The 22,593-nt window shown below is 46.2% G+C and overlaps 1 pseudogene; it reads left to right on the forward strand.

The window, feature by feature from the left end:
• Positions 1-9,463: 9,463 nt before the first annotated feature.
• LOC120984459 lies at positions 9,464-22,255 on the forward strand (annotated as a pseudogene).
• Positions 22,256-22,593: the final 338 nt, after the last annotated feature.

Genomic DNA, 22,593 nt, shown 5'->3' on the forward strand with positions numbered 1-22,593 from the left:
GTGCCAGCTACACGCACAAGTGCAACACCTTCCTCAGGTGCGAGTAGGCGACAGAACGTTCAGCTGTATTTGGTCGAGCCTAACACGCCCTACGAATGGTGAGGCCAGAACAAGTACAGGCGATAGTAGATTGGGTTGCTGACAGTGCCTCCAGTTCCTTTACATTGTCTTCGACCCAGTCTCCTGCTGAAAGATCAGAGTTGGCACCTGCAGCCGAATTCCATCAGTCTTTCACCTCACCCCCTTGCAAATCAGCCAAGCAGTCTGAGCCCCAAGTCATGCAGCAGTCTCTTCTGCTTTTTGATGACTCTGCTAGCAGGGTTTCCCAGGGCCATCCACCTAGCCCTGCCCCAAAAGTGGAAGAGATTTAGTTGACAGATGTCCAACCACTTATGTTTCAAGATGAGTACATGGGAGGACCATCGCAGCACGTCTCGGATGATGACGAAACACAGGTTCCAACTGCTGGGGCTTTCGAAAGTGTGCAGACCGACAAGGAGGGCAGGGGTGAAGACTGGGTGAAAGATGATGTGGAGGACGATGAGGTCCTCGACTCCACATGGAATCAAGGTCATGTTAGTGACCTATGTAGTTCAAAGGAAGAGGCGGTGGTCGCACAGAGCCACCAGCACAGCAGAAGAGGGAGCAGGGTGCAAAAACGGAGCGGCCGCCCCCTAGACAGTACGCCTGCTACTGCCCACCGCAGCAAGGGACCGAGCACACCAAAGCCAGCTCCAAGGAGTTCCCTGGTGTGGCAGTTCTTCAGACAATGTGCTGACGACAAGACACAAGTGGTTTGCACGCTGTGCAATCAGAGCCTGAAGTGAGGCATAAACGCTCTCAACCAGAGCACAACCTGCATGACCAGGCATCTAAGTGCAAAGCACGAGCTGCAGTGGAGTAGACACCTCAAAAACCAAGAAAGGTCTCTGGCTCCTCCTGCTTCCTCTTCTGCTGCAGTCTCGGCATCTTCATCCACCTTTGAAGTGAAAGTGCCACTTGCCACCCCGCAAAAAGAGGATCTGCCAGCAACACCACCACCTGGGTCACCAAGCATCTCCACAATGTCCCACGCAAGAGTTCAGCAATCCATCTCCCAAACTTTGGAGCGGAAGAGGAAGTACCCCCCTATCCACCCACGATCCCTGGCCCTGAATGCCAGCATTTCAAAATTACTGGCCTTTGAAATGCTGTCATTCCGTCTGGTGGAGACGGAGAGTTTTAAAAGCCTTATGGCGGTGGCTGTCCCACAGTACGTCGTGCCCAGCCGCCACTACTTTTCCAGGCGTGCCATCACTTCCCTGCACAACCTAGTGGGGAACAAAATCAGGTGTTCACTGCGCAATGCCATCTGTGGCAAGGTGCACCTTACTACGGATACGTGGACCAGTAAGCACGGTCAGGGACGTTATATCTCCATAACAGCACACTGGGTAATTGCAATGGCAGCTAGGCCTGAGGCAGATAGCATTTTTGCGCATGTCCTTCCACCACCGAGTATTGCAGGGCGCTTCAGTTTGCCTCCTGTTGTTTCCTCCTCCCACTCCGCTTCCTCATCCTCTACCGGCTCCTCATCCGGTCAGCGTAACACCTTCACCACCAACTTCAGCACAGCCAGGGGTAAATGACAGCAGGCAGTTTTAAAACTTATCTGTTTGGGGGACAAACCCCACACCGCGCAGGAGCTGTGGACGGGCCTTGAACAACAGACCGATGAGTGGTTGGTGCCAGTGAGCCTCAAGCCCGGTCTGGTGGTGTGCGATAACGGGCGAAATCTCGTAGCAGCTCTGGGACTAGCCGGGTTGACGCACATCCCTTGCCTGGCGCATGTGCTGAATTTGGTGGTGCAGAGTTTCCTTAAAAATTACCCCGATACGTCAGAGCTGCTGCAGAAAGTGCGGGCCGTCTGTGCGCGCTTTCGGCGTTCTCACCCTGCTGCTGCTCGCCTGTCAGCGCTGCAGCGTAACTTTGGCCTTCCCGCTCACTGCCTCATATGCAACGTGCCTACAAGGTGGAACTCCCTCTTGCACATGCTGGCCAGACTGTGCGAGCAGCAGCAGGTGATAGTGGAGTTTCAGCTGCAACACGCACGGTTGAGTCGCTCTGCGGAACAGCACCACTTCACCACTAATGACTGGGCCTCCATGCAAGACCTGTGTTCCTTGTTTCGAGTACTCCACCAACATGGCCAGTGCCGATAACGCCGTTCTCCGAGTTACTATCCCACCTGGAAAAAACGCTGCTGGCGATGATGAAAGAGGATGTGGCACTAATTTTTCTGTTACATTTTCGGGTGAAATTCACAAATTTTTGGGTGTGATATACCACTGCTATACCTAGTAGACAGGTAACATTTCACTAATTTGTCTGTTACATATTAGGGTGAAATTCACAAATTTTTGGGTCTGATATACTACTGCTATACCTAGTAGACAGGTAAAAAAATTTCATTAATTCTTCTGTTACAATCTTGGGTGACATTTTACGATTTTTGCCATGAATAAACCACTGCTCTGCATAGGTGACAGGGACCGAAATTTTTAAAAATCATCTGCTCCATTGGTGAGTGACATTAACACATTTCTGGCAATGAAAAACCCCTGCATAGGTGACAGGAAATAAAATTTGTAAAATTCGTCTTTAATTGGCCCTTTCATTCGATCTTTCTGCTTTAATAATTTGTCCCACATTTGCCCCCTGAAACTTCTGGGTCTCCAAATTGGGCACATGGCCTGAGCTTGCCCTTTACGCCTTGGAGGTGCTGGCCTGCCCTGCAGCCAGTGTATTGTCTGAACGTGTTTTTAGCACGACTGGAGGGGGTTATCACAGGTTATATTTCCCAATGTTTTGGGGTGTACACTAATTTAAATTTTTTTAAATTAATTTAAAACCAAAAAGCAGTGTAGGCTACCTCCTCCACTGCCGCTTCCACCTACACCGTTACATCCACCGCCTCCTCAACCTCCTACTCCATATGGACCTCGTCCTCCTAGATCAAGATTATTCATTTTAATTTTTACGTATTTTATGTTATTTAAAGTCATTTCCCTATCCACATTTGTTTGCAGAGCACTTGTCATGCTCTTAACCACATTTTGATGCCATTTGCAGCCCTCTAGCCCTTTCCATGACATTTTTACAGCCATTTTAGTGCTCAATAGTTCGGGTCCCCATTGACTTCAATGGGGTTCGGGGTCAAGTTCCGGTCAAGTTTGGGTCCCGAACTCAAACTTTTTTGTGAAGTTCGGCCGAACCCATCGAACCCGAACATCCAGGTGTCCGCTCAACTCTACTGCCAAATAAATGCACTGTTTGGACACTAAAGCCTTTGTCTGGAAGAAGTCTGTGAGAATGACCCCCGAATAAAAGACGATCCCTTACAGTGGATAATCAACTTTATATTTTTTTTAAAAAGTCACATTTTAAAAGTGGTGTGCGCCTTTTGATATATGAGGTGAAACAAATCGCCACTTTTTTTATTAATCAAATCGTTTTTATTAAACAATAAATACATAGTATAACATAATACAATACGTTGACTTTTTCTTTCTTTACAATATCCACAATGCGGATTCAGTGAACAGCATTACTCATAAGTATATCATCACTCAGTATTATCATGAATCCGTACAATACATGTACCCTTGCTAAACATATATTATGGACAAAAAATTACCGGAAACTTGACCTTTCCAAACTCCCTCCCCCCCTTACCCTACCCAAACCCCCCAACCCTAACTTGGTCTTGACCATCACGTAACTATATAACCACATGGGTATGAGATAACCATTCATTCCACATTTTATCAAACTTCTGAGGGCACCCTCTCTTCACAAACACCCCTTTTTCTAGTACCAGCATGTCATGCACCTTCTGTTCAAACTCACTCAGTGTGGGCGGACTCCCCTGGATCCACCTCATAGCAATCAGTTTCCTGGCCACATATAACAATCTCCCCACAGCTACCCTAACCGGTTCATTCCCTCCAATTTCAGACACATACCCCAGAATACACACCTTAGGATCTTTTTGAATTTTCAAAGTCAATTTACTATTAATCATCTCTACAACTTCCTCCCAATAATTACCAACTACTGGACAAGACCACAGCATATGTAACAAGTCTGCACCATCTTCCATACACTTTGGGCACTTGTCATCCCCTCTTACTCCTATCTTTTTCAGGAACACCGGTGTTTTGTACACTCTATGTATAATAAATAGTTGGGACAGCTTGCCCTGTTCACTTAGAGACACCTTGGGGACTGCTTCTAATATATCTTCCCACATATCCTTAGACATAACCCCTACGTCAGCCTCCCACTTCTTCATTCTTGAAAGCGGATATTCCTCTAAAAATTTTTCCATTAGGAGAGCGTACACCTGTGATATTAACCCTCTTTTTCCCCCTCCCGACGGAAGAACAAGCTTATGAACCACCTCCATTTGAGCTATCTCACATCCTTTCCGCATCGTGACCTCAAGGGCATGTCTTATTTGAAGATATTTATAGAACCACTCCTTAGGGATATTAAATTCCTGCTGCAGGTTTTGAAATGACTTACATGTCTTGTCCTTAATTAATTGTCCAATTCTCGTCACTCCATATTTTTCCCAGTTCCTAAGTCCTGGTATGGCAAATAGTTCTGGCAACAAGTGGTTCTTTCCAATAGGGGAAAGTTCACTAATACCTCCCACTCCTCTTAGCAGCTTCACTTTTGCCCAAACTTTTTTCATGAGTTCAATAAGAGGAAGTTTTTCCCTCCCTGCATGCATTCCTGAGCCTTCCAGAATGCCCATGAGGTCACGACTACACAACCAATGCTGCAATATCTGCCCAGTCATGTCCGGAGCTTGTAGATCAATCCACCCCTTAAAATGTTGACATTGGGAAGCCAAAAAATAAATCCATGCGTTAGGGACAGCTAGACCCCCTTCCGACTTAGAATACTGCAATGTCTCCAGTTTTATCCTCGCCTGTCCATACTTCCAAGTAAGATCTCTAAATATAGAGTGAATTTTCTTAAATCTATCCAGAGTGATCCAAACTGGAGCATTATTCAGTATATATAACAGTTGGGGCATCATAACCATTTTTAAAAGATTAACTCTACCTACCACCGAAAGAAAGAGCCTACACCATGACCTCACTTTAAGCCTAAAAGTAGCCAGCAATGGGGACAGATTTAGTTCTTCAAAATCCACTAGTTTCGGTGTTATATGCAATCCCAGATATTTAAATTTATCCACCCAGGGCACCAAACTGTCTACTTGTCTGCCTGTCAGAGCCTGCCCGTCAATTGGCATCAAAGAGGATTTCTGCCAGTTTATCCGTAGTCCAGAAAAGCTACCAAATCTGTCAATCAATGCCATGGCCGCATCCAGGGACGCACCAGTATCGCCCAAGAAAAGTAGAGTATCATCAGCGTACATAGCCACTTTGTTGTGTAGCTCACCATATCTAAACCCCTCTATACTTGTTGATAAGCGAATATGTGCCGCCAACGGCTCTATTGCAAGAGCAAACAATAAGGGCGACAGTGGGCATCCCTGTCTGGAACCCCTGGCGAGGGGGAAACAGTCTGACAATCCTCCATTAGCTCTAATTCTCGCCTTAGGGCTAGAATACAGAACCTGTACCCACTGAATGAACCGCTCACCAAAGCCCATAGTTCTCAGGACCCCCCACAAATACCTCCATTCCACACTATCAAACGCCTTAGCGGCGTCAAGCGCAAGCAAGGCCGTCACCACTGTTGTCCGCCGGAATATTTAAACTAGTATACAGCCTACGAAGGTTAATAGCCGTCGATTTTCCTGGCATAAACCCTGTCTGATCCGGGTGTACTATGGTCAGAATTACCTTGGACAGCCTGTTCGCCAACACCTTCGCCAGGAGCTTAACATCAGCCGTGAGAAGTGAAATTGGCCTGTAGGAATCCGGTATTTTAGGATCTTTCCCAGGTTTAGGTAAAACCACGATTATAGCTTCCTGCATCGAATGTGGTAGCGAACCTACCTCCAATGAGTGCTCAAATACCTTAAGTAATTCAGGGAGTAATATCCCCTGTAGCTTTTTGTATATCTCTACTGGGAGACCGTCAGCTCCAGGGGCCTTACCACTTGCCATGTCCCCAAGTGCAGCTTCCAGTTCCTCGAGTGTAATCGGCTTCTCTAGCCTCTCTCTATCTTCTTCTGACAGCACTGATAACTGCGCCTCCTCTAGGAAATCCTTCAGGGCCTCATCAGAACTAGATCCAGTGGAAGTATATAGAGATACATAAAAGCTTTTTAACATTCCTAATATTCCTTTTGTGTCCTGACAACTGTTCCCCATGTCATCTCTCAACTCCTGAATACAAGAGGAGCCTCTCTGTGCCTGTGAGACCACTGACAACAAATGACCCACCTTCTCTCCTTCCTCAAAAGATCTCTGACGATAAAAGCTTCTCTTTCTATCTGCGGCCTGGACCAGATGACATCTCAACTGCTCCTGAGCTACCTCCAGCGCCTCACTACTAGCCATGGTGGGGGATCTACCAAACTCTCTCTCAGCCTCAGCCACTAGTACATGTGCCTTGACATCCGCCTCTCTGGTCCTGGATTTATGCTTGTTGATTTCTTTCATCAGAACTCCCCTCAGAAATGCTTTCATGGCGTCCCATACACCTGGTATCGAAGCCGACCCTGTATTGATATCAAAAAATTCCTTAATTTCCAGAGAGATCCCAGATAGGTCACCCAACACATTCAACCAATGAGGATTACACTTCCACAGCCTCGGTCCCTGTCTGAGCACCCCCAGACACAAATCAATCTGCACCAGGGAATGGTCAGACAACGACCGAGGATGATAAACAACATCCCTAACTAGTGGTAGCATTATGTCGTTAACAAGGGCCAGATCTATACGCGATAGCGAATGGTGTGTAGCGGATCTACATGAATATTCACGCTTATCTGGGTTACGCAATCTCCATACATCTTGTACTCCTACCTCACCCAAAATATTCCTGAGAGCCGCACTCCCCGGTGAACCACCTGTTCCCTCCACCCGGCATCTATCTAGGGAGTCATTCATCGTGCAATTAAAGTCCCCTACCAACAGCCACGGCAACCCAGGGAAGTCCGCCACAAAGCCCATGATCTCTCTTATTAACGGAGAAGCAAACGGTGGAGGTACATACACAGACACCAGCACCACCTGTATTCCATCCACCTTACACACAACACACACATACCTGCCCTCAGCATCCACACACTCCTGCAAATGTTCATACCTGATACTATTATGCACAATCATACTTACACCTCTAGAATGAGAGGAATGAGTTGAGTGTAACGCATGGATCACCCAATTTTTATTCATCCAGTGTAAGTTTTCTCCTGTCAAATGCGTTTCCTGAAGGCAACATATAGCCGGCTGGAACCGCCCCAGATACTGAAAAATACACTGTCTTTTCCGTGCATCAGCCATCCCTCTCACATTCCAACTTAAGATTCTAATCGCCTGTGACATGGTAAAACTTTAAACCATATTTGAATCTCACAACCCACTCAGATAACACTCGCTCATAGTTCAAGACCTTAACCCTTCCCCCCAACCTTTTCCCTGCCCTCCCACCCCCCTCCCTCCCTCTCGTACTCAGATTACTGTAGCTGGGGATACATTTACCCTCAGTATCCACTTCCCACATTAAAACAGGGCAATCCGAGAGCAACCTGCCCTTCAACCTACAATAAGCATAACAATTTATAACACTTTTCCTCAGGTAGAGAGTCCTCCCCACTTCTGAGAAATACATTTTACAATCATTACCGCCTGCTCCCTCCTCAGGAACTACCATTTGGTAGCATTACATAATACACTCCCTAACTGGTGCAACATTTAAAGCAATCCTAGAGTGCAAATGCATATATAACTTGAACATAAGAAACGTATATCTGCCTCCTTCAAGTGTCCAGGGCTCCACTTCTCAATTGTCGCTCGTGGACGTCCAGCCACTGCGTCGCCTCCTCCGGATCTTCAAAAAATCTGGTGGATCCCAATGCCACCACACGCAGTTTAGCAGGAAACAGCATAGCGTACTGGACTTGTAGAGCTCTCAGCCTTTTCTTTATATCCATAAATCTACTTCGCCTCCGCTGTACTTCATTGGAATAATCCGGAAATATGGACACTTTAGCCCCATTCAGGACCATCTCCTCATTGTCCCTAGATTGCCGCAGGATAGTGTCCCGGTCTTTAAAATGGAGTATCTTCGCCAGTATGGGACGTGGAGGTCTGCCAGGCGGAAGCGGCCGCATGGGGACTCTGTGCGCCCGCTCCACCGCATATAATGAGGATAGACCTTTTCCATGAAATAGTTGGTGCAGCCATTTTTCCACAAATTCGGTGGCATTATCCCCCTCCGTCTTCTCTGGCATACCCACAATCCGCAGGTTATTCCTTCTGGACCTGTTCTCCAGGTCGTCTGTTTTGGCGTATAACGCCGCTATATCTTTAGCAGATGTTTTTGCCGCCATTTGTAAAGGCTGGATAACGTCCTCAATAGTGGACACCCTCTTCTCCAATTCAGAGGTGCGTTCTGTGATTTTATGTAGGTCATGCCTAATTAAAGACACGTCAGACCTCAGACTGCCAACCTGAACTGTAAGCACCTTCAGTGTGCTGTTACAACTGGCCACAGCGGCCATGATATCTTTTAAAGTAGGCTCAGCCTCATCTACAACTTTGGGGCCTACCGCGACTTTTGCCGGCCGTGCAGGGGTTAATGGCGGCCAATTCACCGCATCTAGGGCCTCCCCGTCGGTGGATTCATCCTCTTGTCCAGAGGAAACCTGAGCGTCCATCTCCCTCTCTTCAGCCCAGTCTCCCCCAGCACTATCCGTGCGAGCAAACCTGCTCAGCTTTGCGGCGGCCGTCTGTCTCATCTTGGGCTGTAAGGCCGGCCCCCCTTCTTCCTCGGCGCCATGCCGGCTCTCCTCTGGCCTGTCACAGCGCGGCACTTTACCAGACTTCCTAGGCATGTCGGGTCTCAGAAGTTCAACACCACACTCTCCTGTCACCTCTCAACCACCAGGTAGGCAAGGATCAGCGATATAGGGGGTTGCTACCAATCTAAAATCAGGATGTCTGCAGGAGCTCAGTGCGGTGCGACCTACTCCATGCGCTCTCAGGCCACGCCCCCCAGCAAAGTGGACATTTTAAGTTCGCAGCATGCCAATTTCTGATACAGATTTTACACGCGCAGTTTCTTGCTATCAGCAGTGTTATCATGGTTAATGGTTTACTGTCCCCGACTACTTTTATTGACCCTACCTACCTTTTTCTAATTTGGACCCACCTACAACATGGGGTCTTTATAATTTTTTTCCAGACTAAAGTTGTTGGGGTTTTTTGGGCACCGGCAAGAGGGGCAGTGCACAGGAGGGACACTATTTGGCAGGGCTCTTTGGGTGATGGGGAGATATGAATTGGTAATTCTGTGTCAGAGGAGCACTGAGGGCACAAAAGGTCCAGTCTTTGGATAGAGGGAGCAGAAGCAACAGAAAGGAGCATTGGGGGATGGCACAGCCTGCCAGCGGCTCAGGAGGGAGAGGTCAAAGTAAAGAAACTACACTTCTGAGGAGTCAGGGCTCATGCACACAACCGTATGTATTTTGCGGTCCTCAAAAAACGGATCTGCAAAAAATACGGATGGCGGCCATTTGCATTCTGTATTTTGCAAAGTGTAATAGAACAGTACTATCCATGTCTGTAAACGGACAATAACAGGATATGTTCTATATTGTTGCGGAACGGACATACGGAAACCGAATGTACACCGAGTAATTTCTGGAACGGAACGGACACAGACAGTGCGTGAGCCCTAAGGAGGACCTGATGTGTGTTGAATAGTGTTGCGCAAACTTGTGTTTTCAAATTCGGAGCACAAGGTTCGCGTTATCAAAAGAATCCTGTTATGGAATCCGCTACCATGGACCATGATGGAATGCACCACGGAAGGCTATAGACTTCTATTATGCCAGGTGGCAGGCCAACATAAGAAATGAGCAATTCTAGTACCATCATGGATATATACGAAACACGATGGTACAGAATAAAAATAAAAAAAGGGTCTTGTAGCCTCAAACATGAGCTAAAAATCATAAAAAAGTAAAAATTTGCTCAGGGGATATGGATTAATTAGCTGACTAGAGAGTGACACTTTGAGCCTAGAATAGTGAACCTTTTCACAAAATTCTAACGTTTGCACGATATTCAAATTTTTCGAGTTTCACCTGTATATATATATATATATATATATATATATATATATATATATATATATATATATATATATATATATATATATATATATATATATATATATTAAAAACTGGTATCAATAAAAACTACAGATCGGCCTGCAAAAAATGAGCCTCCACACAGCTAGATATAACTATAAAAAAACGTTTTGGGGTCAGAATATGGTGATGTGTAAAAAAAATATATATATAATTAGACTCCTTTCCCACTTGCGGTAGCAGGGTCCTGCAGGTTGTTCCTTGTTTGCTAGACCTCCAGCCCGCCCTCGTTATAGTGAATGGGGCCAGAGCAGACTTCCAGCAGCATGGTGGGCTAGCATTAGCACGAATCCGGCAGGCTGTTCCCCCTCCGGAGCAACCTGCTGGACCCTGCTACCGCAAGTGGGAATGTAGCCTTACCGGTAGTTGCGTTTTCTTGCATCCATCGTGACGGCCATCAGGAGATTGACATCTGTAGGGGCAGAGAGAGGGAGAGAAAGAATGAAAGAAAGAAAGAAAGAAAATATTAAATTGCCCCACCCACCCTCTCTCCTCACCCAGGTGGGTGTCAGAATTTTAGTTTTAGTTTTTTTTTCCATATGCAGAAGATCTTGTTGCAGAATTTTCAGCAACTGAAAATCAGTTCCGTTCATTAGAATTAGGTGTAAAGCACATGGATCTGCAAGCCTCATTTAGGTGAATAGAACAGATTTTCAATCACGGAAAATTCTTCAACAAAATCTGCTGTGTGTGAATGTTCCCTTATCTGTGAACAGCAGTTACAAAAAGAGTCCCTTTCTGGAAAACTCTGCTCACCTACTGCTAGGCCTCTTGCACACGAATGTGTGCTGCCCGTGCCCGTGCTGCGGACCACAGCAACGTCAAACATAACATTTCAGTATAACCTTTACAGCACATTACACACATTTATTATGCACAAAATGGGCAGAACACTCCCTGTCTGGCATAATTTATTATGTCACTACCTAAATAACTACTGCAATGCAGAAAAAACATATAAACAGGAATGGAATCCTAGCTAATCGGAAACTAAAACTATAATGTCAGTTATAGGTCTAAAATAGATTTTGGAAGTCCCATTCTTTGCAATCTTGACCTCCACCTTCCTAACCTTGCCATCCCTGCTTGGTAGAGCATTGACAATAAGTCCTACAGGCCACTCGTTCCTGCTCTCTTGGCTGTCTTTCAACAGAACAACATCACCCACTTTTACATTTGGGCGATCCTCAGTCCATTTCCTACGGTGTTGAAGATTTGACAGATACTCCCTCTTCCATCTCTTCCAAAAGGTGTCTGCCAAACATTGTACTTGCTTCCATTGTTTCGCATGAACTTGTGTTGTACTTATGGTTCCGGATGGAGCAGACAAAGAGTTCGCTTTTTGAGTCAATAACATTGCTGGGGTAAGGACCATAGGTGTATCTGGGTCTGAGGACACAGGAACTATAGGCCTGGCATTCATAATAGCTGTAACCTCTGCCATAAAGGTGCTTAAAGTCTCATGGGTCAAGTGAGCAGTTTTGGTTTGTAGCAACATAGCGTCCAAGATTCGCATGGCAATACCTATAAGTCTCTCCCAGACACCACCCATGTGTGAAGAGTGTGGAGGATTAAAGACCCATGTATATCCTCTGTCTTGGAGAAAGTCTTGCAATTGTGATTCGCTGGCACAAATGTTAAGTTCCTTGCAGGCTCCTACAAAGTTTGTTCCTCTGTCAGAACGGAGCAGTTTTGCTGGGCCACGAATTGAGAAGAATCTCCTCAAGGCATTAATAAAGCTTGATGTTGACATGGTTTCAAGTAGCTCTATGTGTACAAACAAGTGAAAAGGACTGCCCATCGTTTACTGTCTGCGCTGCCTCCTCTAGTGCGGCGGGTTAAAACAGACCACGGACCAAATACATCTAAGCCCACATTGGTGAAAGGTGGTTGAGCAATTACTCTGTCCTCTGGTAGCTCTGCCATCTTTTGACTTTGTAACCTTCCTCGCGGCTTGCGACAGATGACGCATTTGTGTATAACAGCTGATACCAAGCGTTTGCCACCAAGAATCCAGAAACCTGCGGATCTAATTGCACCCTCTGTGATGTGTCGCCCTTGGTGAACTACTTGTTCATGATAGTACCTAAGAAGCAGTGTCGCAATGTGGTGATCATAAGGTATAATGACAGGCTGTTTCTCTTCCTCTGAAAGTCCTGCAAGAGACAAACGTCCACCTACTCTCAACAACCCATTTTTGTCTAAAAAGAGGCTAAGCTTCCTAAGACGGCTTAGTTTTAGGAATGTCTTTTGTTTTTTGATGCAGTCAATTTCCTTCTGGAAATGTTTGTTTTGAACAGAAGAGATTATAACCGACTTTGCCTGAGCAAGTTCTTCTAGATTGACCTGTTCATGGAAACTTCCCCACCTTCTGACCTGATTGCTGCTGGTTTCCCTCTGGAAGGTTTTAGCGACATGGATGAGTCTGGCTAGGGTCTTAACTAATATCTTTCAGCAAGACAATCTATCAAAGCAATGTGAGTGAAGTGTGGCTTCAGAAGCTCTGGTGCTGAAGCTTGTAATTTCAGGGTCAGCTTCGGGCTCTATGAGAGGAAAAACATTAGCAGTGTCTATATCCTCACAGTGTGGTTGGTACAGAAAGGATGGGCCTGAGAACCATATAGAGTTCTGAAGGCATGCTGCTTGAGTAGGCCTAGTGGCATAATCTGCAGGGTTTTGCTCTGTAGATACATAGAACCACTGATCTGGGTGTGTAGACTGCCTGATTCTGTTCACTCTGTTGGAGACATACAGATAGAACCTCCTAGTGGTGTTGCAAATGTACCCTAGGACAGTCTCGCTATCAGTGAAGAATTTCACAGCATCAAAATCAGTGTCTAGTTCATCTGTGATTAGCTCAGACATTTCGACTGCAAGTACGGCAGCACACAACTCTAAACGAGGAATAGTGTGGTTTTGGGCTTAATTTGGACTTTCCCATGACAAATCCAACATGACACACATTTACTGCACCTATAGCTGTGGTGGATGCGTCTGAGAAGATGCATAGTTCTTTCCTGCAAGCTGATGATAGAGATACGGGCACATAGCATCTGTCTATCTTTAGGTGCTCTAACGCTTGCAAGGATTCTGTCCATTGAACCCACTCACTTAGTCTCTCTCGTGGAAGCAATGCATCCCATTCACTTTTCCCAGATGACAGTTCCCGAACTAAGACCTTAAGGCTGCGTTCACACGGGCGAGATTTCCGCGCCGGTGCAATGAGGTAGGTGAACGCATTGCACCCGCACTGAATCTGGACCCATTCATTTCAATGGGGCTGTTCAGATGAGCGATGATTTTCACGCATCACTTATGCGTTGCGTGAAAATCGCAGCATGCTCTATATTCTGCGTTTTTCACGCAACGCAGGCCCCATAGAAGTGAATGGGGTTGCGTGAAAATCGCATGCATCCGCAAGCAAGTGCGGATGCGGTGCGATTTTCACGCACGGTTGCTAGGTGACAGTCTATACACTGTATTATTTTCCCTTATAACATGGTTATAAGGGAAAATAATAGCATTCTGAATACAGAATGCTTAGTAGGTGATCAATTGAGGGTTAAAAAATAAAAAAAATTAACTCACCTTCTCCTCTTGTTCGCGTAGTTCTCCCGGTCTTCAGTTCTTTAAAAAGATGAACTATGGGCTAAAGGACCTTTGGCGACGTCAGATCACATGCTCCAATCACATGGTACATCACCGCGGTGATGGACCCTGTGATTGGAGCATGTGATCTGACGTCATCAAAGGTCCTTTAGCCCATAGTTCATCTTTTGAGAAGTAAAGAAGAGACCGGGACTTACGCGAACAAACGGAGAAGGTGAGTTAATTTTTTTTATTTTTTTTAACCCTCAACTGATCACCTACTAAGCATTCTGTATTCAGAATGCTATTATTTTCCCTTATAACCATGTTATAAGGGAAAATAATAACATCTACACAACACCGAACCCAAACCTGAACTTCTGTGAAGAAGTTCGGGTCTGGGTACCACAGTCGGTTTTTTATCACGCGCGTGCAAAACACATTGCACACGCACGATAAAAACTGAACATCGGAACGCAATCGCAGTCAAAACTGACTGCAATTGCATTCCTACTCGCGCGGGTTTGCCGCAACACACCGGGACGCATCCGGAACTAATCCGGACACGCTCGTGTGAACCCAGCCTAACTCTTATAGTCACAGGTGATACAAACCCTAGGGGATCATAGAGGCTATTTACGGTGGATAGAATACCCCTACGTGTAAAAGGCTTTTCCTCTGAGGAAACTCTGAAAGCAAAACTATTATTTTCTAGATCCCAACTTAGGCCTAGGCTTTTCTGCAAGGGAAGGGCGTCTGTACCTAGGCAAAGATATTTAAGGTCCTTAGCTCTGTCTGCTACAGTGAAGGCTTCCATTACTTTTTGGCTGTTGGAAGCGATTTTATGAAGACGCAGATTGGATTCTGCCAGCATTTGTTTTGCTTTACTAAGGATGGATATTGCATCTTCAGGTGTGCTAGCAGAAGCGAGTCCATCATCTACATAGAAATGTCTCAATACAAAGTGTTTGGCTTCTTGTCCATAGCACTCTGCATTTTTCTGGGCCGCATTTTGCATGCAGTATATAGCGACGGCAGGAGAGGGGCTATTGCCAAATACGTGCACTTTCATTCTGTACTCGACAATTTCTTTGTCTTTGTACCAGAGAAAACGTAGAAAGTCTCTGTGGTCTTCTCTGACAAGAAAGCAATAAAACATTTGTTGCACATCTGCTGTGAAAGCAACGGGCTCTTTTCTGAAGCGCATGAGGACACCTAGCAAAGTATTGTTTAGGTCAGGGCCACTCAACAGTACGTCATTTAAAGAGACTCCTTTATACTCTGCGCTGGAATCAAAAACTATTCTGATTTGGTTAGGTTTGTGCGGATGGTAAACACCAAACATTGGTAGATACCAGTGTTCCCTGTCTGTCTCAAGTGGTCCTGCAACTTCAGCGTGATCATTGTCTAGCATCCCCTTAATGAATTCAGTGAAATCTCTTTTCACTTCTGGCTTTCTCTGCAGTGTTTTGCTGAGTGAATGCAAACGCTTCATGGCTTGCTCCCTGTTACTAGGCAGAACACGTCTGGGTGTGCGAAAGGGGAGAGGGGCCACCCAACTGTGATTGTCATCTTGGTAAGCCTCTTTATCCATAATCTGCAAGAAGATCTGATCCTCTATAGAGAGGGCCTGTTTATCATCATCTTTAGTTTTCTGAAATACTGTTATCCCTAGATTGTCCGTCTCAATGTTGTAATTGACTTCTTCTTTACCATATAGTGTAGAAGAGTCACAGTGTTGTGTTGACCTGCCAAAGTTTTCCTTGACAATGAAGTTGTTGTGACAGGGACAGAGAAGGGATGTGCGTCCATTTGTTAACACAGACGTCTTCAAAGTGCTAATGTTGTCAGGCTGGTGCACTGTCCCCAGGCAAACTTCTCCTACAATGACCCACCCCAGATCCAGTCTCTGTGCATAGGGGGCATTATAAGGTCCATTGATTTGCTGGCGTACCTTGTGTACCTGAAGGATGTCTCTTCCAAGAAGTAGAAGGATAGAAACATCTGGCTCAACAACGGGGATAAGGTGAGCAATTGAGCGGAGGTGAGGATGGTGATGAGCTACTTCTGGAGATGGAATCTCAGTTTTGTCGTCAGGTATCATGCCACACTCTATTAGGGTAGGAAGTGGGAACCGCACTTTCTTATTGAAGGATTCAATGGTAAAGTCAGTAGCTCTTCTCCCTGTGGTTTCAATTGTCCCTGCACATGTCCTTAGAGTGTATGGAACTGCACTTGCCTTAAGGTTAAAGATATCAAAGAAATCTGACTTTGCAAGGGATCTGTTGCTCTGTTCATCTAGCACTGCATACATTTTCACTGCCCTTTCTCTCTTGCCAGTGGGATACACAGTCACTAGACAGATTTTAGAGCATGATCGTGCACTCTTGCCTTGTCCACATACTTCGGTGCAATTAGACATTACAGAGGAGAGTGGGGTCTCTTGTTGCTCCCTGCCCTGATCTTTCCTGGGTTCTACAGTCTCTAGTGGGGCAGGAGCAGGGCCAGGGTGCAAAGCTGCAATGTGTCTCTCACTGCCACATTCTGTACATTCTACTGGTATTTTGCAGTCTTTGGCAATGTGATAAGTAGATCCGCAGCACTTGAAACAGATGCCGTTTTGTTTAAGGAAGGACATCCGCTCTGCAATGGGTTTGCTTCTAAAGCCTTTGCATTTCTTTAGTGGATGTGGTTTTTTGTGTATTGGACAATGCCTATCAGGGTTTTCTATGGTGTGTACCTTGTGGGTGCTTTGGCAGTCTGTGACTTCTGAAGGTACAGCTGTTTTGTGTGTGGATACATAGGTCCTACCGTGAGGTCTGTGAGGTCTCTCAGGTCTGTGTGATTGATTGCCGCTGGTGGTGAAGGCGAAACTGGGATCACTTCGGTTTTTCGCTTGCTGTCGGACAAACCTAGAAAACACAGAGAAAGGGGGAAAAGCGACTCCATAATCTTCTTTGAATTTACCTCCTACAGACATCCACTTGTCTTGCAGATTTGAGGGTAGTTTCTCTACTATGGGATTAGTGCCTCTAGCTGTATCTAGATACGAAAGTCCTTGCAAGTAGCCATCCTCTGGCATATTCTATCTCTAGTAGAAGATCACTTAGTTCTTGTAGCCGCACGTTGTCTCTGTAGCCCACCTTGGGAAAGACTTCAAGTTTTTTCAACAGTGCTCCTTCTATTACCTCTGGGGATCCATACGTTTCTTCTAGTCTTCTCCAGGTCATGTTGAGTCCTGCTGCAGGGTTGAACAGGTTTGCTCTTCTCATCCTCTTAGCATGCTCTGCTGACTCAGTACCAAGCCATTTTATCATTAAATTAGGCATTTCTGCTGGTGATAAGTTCAGACCTTCAGTGGCATTCAGAAAGGAAGATTTCCATGCCCAATAGTTTTCAGGACAGTCATCAAATTGGAGAAAGCCTGAGCTAACCATTTCTTTGCGGATGAGATATTTGGTGACATCCACTGCACATTGTTGTTCGCGTATATAATCTTTAGGTTGAGGTGATGGGAACACTTGTTTTTTGTTCTTAGGGGTTTCTGGTGCTTCCTTCTTGGTTTGCTGGCAGCCGCTGATCTCATGAGGTTGATTGGGCCTGCTCAGGGGTATGTTGATCTCAGCCTGAATTCCTTTGCTTCAGGTTTAAGAGACTGTTCCTTTGTATGTGCATCAGTAAGGTTCTGGACGTACTCACTTGTACAATCTGCAGAGAATAGAGGTTTTTCTGGAACCTCTGAGTCTTTATATGATTTTTCACTTCCTGACCGACTTGTTCCCATGTAGGCAGCGGCCTCTGCTTCAGCAACTGCAACTGCAGTCTGTCGCTGCAGGATGAGCAATTTTGATTCTAAAACCGCTTCTTCTTGTGCTATGGCAGCTTCCCTAGCTGCTGTCTCTTGTGCTATGGCAGCTTTCTTTGCTGCTAACTCCTGCATCATCGTACTGTAGCTGGACGCGGGCAGCTTCTGCCTTGGCACGAGCTCTAACTGCTGAGGAACTTGCTGAGGACATCTTGCTAGCCCGTGAAGTTCTGGACACATGCGACTTTACATCGTCTTGCTGGGAATGTTCTCCCTGCCTTGCTGTGTTGGCGGTAGCGTGGCCAGGGCCGGCCTTAGGTGTCCAGGCGCCCTGTGCGAGCTAACCTTGTGGCGCTAAAAAAAAACAAAAAAAAAAAACTGTGCTTGTTGCTGGCATCATGGCATAGGCTGGCTGACTATCCAACCAAGTAGTTACCAGCCCACACACCCCAAAGGCCGGTGTAATGTCATACTTCCCTACTTCGTGAGATTTCCCTACCCTCGTCACTTCCGGTCGCACCGGACATGACGTGAGGAGGTGTGCAGCGCCGCGCAGGCACACAACGTCAGGTTAGGGAAGTTTCACAGCAGAGTGCGCATGCGCCAGGAGTCTCGTCGGCGGTTAGGGTAGGGAAAAACTATGGGCCAGTGCGCAGGCGCAGTGATCGGATGGATGTTCTCAGCTGAACACTGGCCGACACTGCGCATGCACCGGGAGCCTCACCAGCGGTTAGGGAAGAGAAAAATTACGTACGGGCCAGTGCTTTTTCCCTACCCTAACCGCTGGTGAGGCTCCCAGCGCATGCGCAGTGTCGGCCGGTGTCCTGCTGAGAACATCCATCCAATCACCACACCTGTGCACTGGCCCATAATTTTTCCCTACCCTAACCGCCGGCGAGGCTCCCAGCGCATGCGCACTCTGCTGTGAAATTTCCCTAACCCATCGTTGTGCGCAGTGCGCCCCCCCCAATATAATAAACATTGGTGGCACAGTGCGCCCCCCCCCCCAACACCCCAGTATAATAAACATTGGTGGCGCAGTGCGCCCCCCCCCCAACACCCCAGTATAATAAACATTGGTGGCGCAGTGCGCCCCCCCCCCAACACCCCAGTATAATAAACATTTGCGCAGTGCGCCCCCCCAATATAATAAACATTGGTGGCACAGTGCGCCCCCCCCCCCAACACCCCAGTATAATAAACATTGGTGGCGCAGTGCGCCCCCCAACACCCCAGTATAATAAACATTGGCGCAGTGCGCCCCCCTCAATATAATAAACATTGGTGGCGCAGTGCGCCCCCCCCAACACCCCAGTATAATAAACATTGGTGGCGCAGTGCGCCCCCCAACACCCCAGTATAATAAACATTGGTGGCGCAGTGCGCCCCTCCAACACCCCAGTATAATAAACATTGGCGCAGTGCGCCCCCTCAATATAATAAACATTGGTGGCGCAGTGCGCCCCCCCAACACCCCAGTATAATAAACATTGGTGGCGCAGTGCGCCCCCCCTCAATATAATAAACATTGGTGGCGCAGTGCGCCCCCCCTCAATATAATAAACATTGGTGGCGCAGTGCGCCCCCCCCCTCAATATAATAAACATTGGTGGCGCAGTGGGCAGTGCCAATGAGGGTTAAAAAATAAAAAAATAATTAACTCACCTCCTCCAATTGTTCGTCTTCTGTTCTTTCTTTATGACCTGTCAAAGGACCTGTGGTGACATCACTGTGCTCATCACATGATCCATCACCATGGTAATGGGTCATGTGATGAGCTCAGTGACGTCACCACAGGTCCTGAAGAAAGACCGGCAGCTACGCGATCAACTGAAGGAGGTGAGTTAATTTTTTTAAATTATTTTTTAAACCTCATTGGCACTTCCCACTGAGCCACCGCACCAATGTTTCTTATACTGGGGGGGGGGGGGGCACTGTGCCACCAACGTTTGTTATACGGGGGGGGGGCGCACTGAGCCACCAATTATGTTTCTTATACTGGGGTGTTTGGGGGGGGGCGCACTGTGCCACCAACGTTTCTTATACAAATACAGGAGGCGGGTGCCGGAATCAAATAGCCGGCACCCGACCTCTGTGACAGGGAGCTGCGATCAGCTGCTGTACCACACCTGAAGAGTTAACTCAACTGCAGCTGATCGCAGCTCCCTGTCACAGAGGTCGGGTGCCGGCTATTTGATTCCAGCACCCGCCTCCTGTATTTTTATTTCAGGTCAGTTTTCTTCATTGGTGGCGCAGTGGCCACAGCCCCTCCCCTCCTCCTCCTGCCTCTTCTTATTGGCAGCGGCGGGGGCAGCAGGCAGGTCAGACACAGGGGAGGGGGAGATGGAGGGGGCGCCACGAAGGAGAACACAAGTACAGCCTCGCCTGCCGCAGATTACATTGCGAGCTGTCGGCCGCCCAGCGCCCCTGTTACTATGGCGCCCTGTGCGGCCGCACAGCCCGCACACCCCAAAGGCCGGCCCTGAGCGTGGCATCAGCCTGGTACTTTGTTCCTGATCTTAGACTCATGCTCATGGCGTCTCAGTTTATTCCAGACCGCCACGTGGGTTGTCTTTTTACTGTTCTGCTTCGCGTTATTGAACTGTTGTATAACACTAGTCAGACAGCTTAACAATAATTCAGAAGTCAAGAAACGTGAGACATCAGATCTGTATGTATTCTCTTTTCTGAATAACTTTGTAAAACTACAATATAAACATAAACAAAACATATGTGTCAATACATTAAACATAATACAGCAGCCTCACTCCATCAGTGAGAGTACTCACAGACAATTCCATCATTAGTCCAGGAATAGATCAAGAGCTCCTCTGCATGCAGCCTGCAAGATCCAGGAGCAGTGCTGAAATGGAGGAAATACAGTTCCAGGTTAAAGGTTACTGCCTCTGACAATACACTTCCTGTAAAGTTCTGGCGAAGTAGAAACTAACTTTGACCACTAGATGGCAGCAACGTCAAACATAACATTTCAGTATAACCTTTACAGCACATTACACACATTTATTATGCACAAAATGGGCAGAACACCGTACATACATAAATACTATTCAATATTTTTATCAGAAATATATTTCCACATCTTTACTTTATTTTGGCTGCACTTGCAAAAAACTTTTAATTTTTTTTTAATTTAGGAGACTTACCATTTCAACATTAATTAAAAAAAATTTGAAATACATATTTTTTCCTGCAACAAGCCAAGTTTGCAGAGGCTTATAAGTGTCAGACTAATATAACACCCCCAAAAGTGACCCCATTTTGAATACTAAACCCCTTAACGTATTCATCTAAGGGTGTGATGAGTTATTTGACCACCTAGTCTTTTAAATAAATTATCTCTAAGAAGGTGATAAAAAATAAAAATTTCCTTTTTTTACGCAAGTGTCAATTTAAAGACAGTTTTTTTTCTACAAGGCACATGAAAATGAAGAAGTACACCTCAAAATGTATCACCCCATTTCTCCTGTCCTCAGAAATATCCCCATTGTGGCCCTAATCTTGTGTCTTGACAAACGGCAGGGCCCTAACATAAAGGAGCACCCAGTGGCTTTCAGAACACAAAATTTACTTGAAAATGGTTTAGTCCCCATTGCACACTTATAATGGCATTGAGCTACCAAAACAATAGAAAACCCCCATAAATGACCCCATTTTTAAAACTAGACCCCCTATGGTATTTATCTAGGTAGGGTGTAGTGAGTTTTTAGACCCCCTAGTTTTTTGAAGAAATTAGAGCTAAGCAATATTTTTCATTTTTTAGACAAAAGTGTTAATTTAAAGATTATTTCTCCTGTCTTCAGAAATATCTCCATTTTGGCCCTAATCTTATGTCTTGTATTTTAGTATTTTATAGTATTTTAGATGTGATGTTTTGCATCATTTTGAATATGTTTAAATATGTGAATCTTTTTTTCTTTTTAGGAACTTGACCGGGAACTTCCTGTTATTGAACCCTATTTTGTACAGCACCCTGAGCTTACTGGCAAAACAGCAAATGGCATAAGGATCACTTGGCTGGGCCATGCGTCTGTCATGGTGGAAATGGATGATTTGGTATTTCTTACTGATCCCGTCTTCAGTGAGAGGGCCTCTCCGTTTAGCTTTGCAGGTCCCAAACAGTTTCGAGGGCCACCGTGCACTATAGAGCAGCTTCCCAAAATAGATGCCGTTGTGATAAGCCACAATGATTATGATCACCTGGATTACGGCACTGTACTGGGCCTGAATGCCCGGTTTGGTACTGAGTTGAGATTGTTTGTTCCCTTGGCTGCGAAAATGTAATTGAACTGGACTGGTGGGAACAAAATTGTGTTCCTGGGCATGATGAAGTGACCTTTGTTTTTACCCCATGTCAACACTGGTGCAAGAGGACAACGTTAGATGACAACAAAGTTCTCTGGGGAAGCTGGTCTGTACTTGGACCCTCAAATAGGTTTTATTTTGCAGGAGATACTGGCCAGCGCTGTCAATCAATGCACATGTGGGTGTGATTAGGTGCAGAAGGCCGTCATTTGCAAGGAACGGGGGCGTCACAGAAGCAGTGCTCGGAAGGCATAAGCCCGCCTCCCAGTGCTAGAATTCCTCATTTGCATATTTTTTTAATGTTGCTTTTTCGGCCATACATGAGAAATAAAGGTGTGGGTTTTGTCTGCGTCATCGGCCCCACCAGGATATATGCCTGGTAGGGTAGGCTTGAAACCGGGTGACAGAGCCTCTTTAAAGCATGGGCGTGACCTTTGCTGGCAGGCTTAAAGAGGGAGGGAGTACTGGAAAGTGTGCCCATCCAATGTAAATGTGGATACTCGTGCTCAGAAAATTCTCTGGAGAA

Source organism: Bufo bufo, unplaced genomic scaffold (genome assembly GCF_905171765.1).
Source record: "Bufo bufo unplaced genomic scaffold, aBufBuf1.1, whole genome shotgun sequence".
Lineage (NCBI taxonomy): Eukaryota > Metazoa > Chordata > Amphibia > Anura > Bufonidae > Bufo > Bufo bufo.